This window comes from Copadichromis virginalis, linkage group LG3 (genome assembly GCF_057382275.1).
Source record: "Copadichromis virginalis isolate Kocher_CV1m ecotype Utaka linkage group LG3, C_Virginalis_male_GT1.1, whole genome shotgun sequence".
Lineage (NCBI taxonomy): Eukaryota > Metazoa > Chordata > Actinopteri > Cichliformes > Cichlidae > Copadichromis > Copadichromis virginalis.
In genome coordinates, this window is record NC_140620.1 from 24,689,469 (window position 1) to 24,693,531 (window position 4,063).

Sequence of the window (4,063 nt, forward strand, 5' to 3'; positions counted from 1 at the left end):
CCAGGACTTTCAAATGCTTCTTACGGAGCCACTCCTTTGTTGCCCGGGCGGTGTGTTTTGGATCATTGTCATGTTGGAAGACCCAGCCTCGTTTCATCTTCAAAGTTCTCACTGATGGAAGGAGGTTTTGGCTCAAAATCTCACGATACATGGCCCCATTCATTCTGTCCTTAACACGGATCAGTCGTCCTGTCCCCTTGGCAGAAAAACAGCCCCATAGCATGATGTTTCCACCCCCATGCTTCACAGTAGGTATGGTGTTCTTGGGATGCAACTCAGTATTCTTCTTCCTCCAAACACGACGAGTTGAGTTTATACCAAAAAGTTCTACTTTGGTTTCATCTGACCACATGACATTCTCCCAATCCTCTGCTGTATCATCCATGTGCTCTCTGGCAAACTTCAGACGGGCCTGGACATGCACTGGCTTCAGCAGCGGAACACGTCTGGCACTGCGGGATTTGATTCCCTGCCGTTGTAGTGTGTTACTGATGGTGACCTTTGTTACTTTGGTCCCAGCTCTCTGCAGGTCATTCACCAGGTCCCCCCGTGTGGTTCTGGGATCTTTGCTCACCGTTCTCATGATCATTTTGACCCCACGGGATGAGATCTTGCGTGGAGCCCCAGATCGAGGGAGATTATCAGTGGTCTTGTATGTCTTCCATTTTCTGATGATTGCTCCCACAGTTGATTTTTTCACACCAAGCTGCTTGCCTATTGTAGATTCACTCTTCCCAGTCTGGTGCAGGTCTACAATACTTTTCCTGGTGTCCTTCGAAAGCTCTTTGGTCGTGGCCATGGCGGAGTTTGGAGTCTGACTGTTTGAGGCTGTGGACAGGTGTCTTTTATACAGATGATGAGTTCAAACAGGTGCCATTCATACAGGTAACGAGTGGGGGACAGAAAAGCTTCTTACAGAAGACGTTACAGGTCTGTGAGAGCCAGAGATTTTCCTTGTTTGAGGTGACCAAATACTTATTTTCCACCCTGATTTACGAATAAATTCTTTACAAATCCTACCATGTGGATTCATGGATTTTTTTTTCACATTCTGTCTCTCACAGTTGAAGTGTACCTCTGGTGCAAATTACTGACCTCTGTCATCATTTTAAGTGGGGGAACTTGCACAATCGGTGGCTGACTAAATACTTTTTTGCCCCACTGTATATAGCATTGAGCTCTTCCCCGTTGTTAATAAGCTGTGTTCTTTTATTGTCAAAGAACTCTGTCTGTGCATAAGTCTGTCTGGTAGCCATGACAAGAGTCCAGGTGGTTCAAAATGTTTTCCACTTATGAATGATGGAGACCACTGTGCACTGTGAAACTTTAAATGCGCTGAAATTTTCTGTACCCGTCCCCAGACCTGTGCCTTGATACACTCCGGTCTACAGTTATGTCCTTGGACTTGATGTGTCCTCTGCACTGCCAATGATGGGATCTTGTATAGACAAGTGTGTATGCCTTTCCAAATAATCTCCAATCAACTGAATTTACCAAACATGTTGTAGAAACCTTTGACAGACAATCAGTGGAGAACAATGCATTTGAGCTCAATTGAGCTCAATTGTTAATACTCTCTATAAATTGTTACCTTTTGTGTAATCTTAAGTTGTTCATAAAAACTGCAGCCGACATAGTCCTTTGTATTCCATTTTGCATAATGGAATACAAATACAATACTTTATGTAAAAAATGGTTTGATCAAAATGGACAAAAATGACAAAATGACAAATGACAAAATGACAAACTTCTAAAGATCTGGATGAGTATTACAAATAAACATGCTTGAAAAGCTAATTTTGTCATTTTTCATTTGTGAATTTCTGTGAAAATTGCAGTGGGGGAAGTTTAGCAGGATATCTCATACACATTTTGTGAATATCCATGTCATTTACATCAAATCTAATATATTTTCAGCTTGAACATCATCTATTTGTGCTTTTTTTTCTGAGAACTTATTTAACACATTTCCAAAAGTTGATTCTGTTCATCTGGACGTAGCGTTTTGTAAACGTTTTGTCACTCATCCAAGTGACTTCTTCAGTCTCAACTAACTGCAGGTTTCCCCAATCTTATAAACAGTACATTTGCATAATGACTGAAACCAGCCCACTGAAGGAACAATGGACAGGGAGGTGAGTTCCTTAATCATAATTAAACAAATTCTCATGACCATTGATCAACAACCACTGACCAAAACCCACTGATCAAAGACCACTGATCAATGGCCTTGAGTACAATTCACAGAGAGTTGGGGAATGGCTGCAATCACAGCATTGTAAGATGATGACAGATGTACCCTTAGGCCGAGGATGCCAACGTTCACATTTTGGACAGAGATGACAGATGGTTTTAAAGAGGAGTGAAAGAAGCCATCTATGTCCACTGTGAGAGACCATCTTTGAACAGAGGCGGTGGTTTACGACACCAACTCTCTGCCATCTATAATCCAGTTTTGAGATCCCTTCCCAGACGCCTTAACGCCCACTCACATCCTGGGCCTTCTGCCCTCAGGAATTCACATGATAAGGTGGGGCCAGGTTTCACAATGAGCTCACCCAAAACCATGGCTGATTGGGACCCACACCCGCTTTCACACCTTGGCTCATGTGATTAGGTAGAGGATCATCAGGGGGTCCTTCGTCCCTCTTTGGGGGGAAACTCCCACTGGGTTTATATCTGGGACTCCCCACCATTTGACCCTTAGAACTGAAGAAGCTTCCCGGATGAGAGGTGAAACGTCTTCAAGCAACTTAAAGAAGTCCAGACGCTTTTCTTTCCAAGCTCCTTACGATGACCTGGATGACTGAGAACCTTCACAGACCTTAGGCCGCCTCCTCGATTCAGAGATGGTCTTTCCCTTTAAATGACCTCCTTGACTCCACGCTCAAACCAGCGCCACTGGCCTGTAGGTGTAAATAGACTGCAGAGTCCTGGCCTGACGAGGTAGCTCTTCTGTGTTGTGCCATCCGCTTCGCCAGAGGTTGTTTGGTTTCCCCGATGTATATATCCTGGCAATCCTCCTGGCACGGAGGAGGTGGGGTTTATGACCTATACTGCAGCCAGACATCAGGGGGCGACAGAGACGTTTTGGCTTCATCTTTGGGGAGCTGTCGCACCATCCAGGTTTTCTACAGTCATTGTATAAAACCAATGACAACCCTACCCTAATGTTGTATTTTTGAAAAGGGCAGAAAGGATCCCTTAAAAAAACAACTTTCTTTCTTTAGGACAGTCTCAGAGGTTTAAGATAATATAACAATGCATAATACAATTCTTCTTTTACTCAAATTCTATTCTTAGTCATTAGTTGAAAAAAAAAGAAATCTACCTAGAAGTCTTGTGGAAATTTGTGCAACTTCTCATTTATTTCACAGTGCAAATGCATTTCCTCATTCAGTATGTTTGTGTGCACAATTCTTTCAATAGTTTTTGTGCTTCCTCCATGTCTATGAGACAGGGAGCTAAAATAGGCTGAGAAATGTAATTCAGAATTAACATTTCGATATAACATAGAGATTAGATTAAAAAAAATCAGATAAAGCTTCATGAATCCCTCAAGTGGGTTCCTTTGGGAAACTCACTAATACTTAATCTGTTCAGAGAAAGCCACTACTGCTGTGAGCAGGATTTGAACCTGCACAGGGAATCCCCTTTGGATTCCAAGTACAATGCCGTAACTACTCAGCCATCACAGCTTTAAGGTGTTATAAGGAGTGCATCTCAAAAATTGTTAAGACAAATTAAATTTTACTCAATTTAATTTTTAATTTTTAATTTTTTTTATATTTTTGCCACTGTATAACGCAACACTGAATTTAGATAAAACCATTAGGATGTTGTCAAGGTTGATGTTTGTAAGACTGTCATTTGTGCTAATATATATATATATATATATAATCATTGCTATAAAGTCCTAAAACGGTTGTCAATGTGATAAGATAAGATAAGATAAGATAAGATAAGATAAGATAAGATAAGATAAGATAAGATAAGATAGAACTTTATTAATCCCTCGGGTGGGTTCCTCTGGGAAATTCGACTTCCAAAAAGCACAGCAACG

At 41.5% G+C, this 4,063-nt stretch overlaps 1 non-coding gene across 1 annotated transcript; it reads right to left on the reverse strand.

The window, feature by feature from the left end:
• Nucleotides 1–3,616: 3,616 nt before the first annotated feature.
• trnap-ugg (transfer RNA proline (anticodon UGG)) lies at nt 3,617–3,698 on the reverse strand. The gene has a single exon. It is a non-coding gene; the product is annotated as a tRNA-Pro (tRNA).
• Nucleotides 3,699–4,063: the final 365 nt, after the last annotated feature.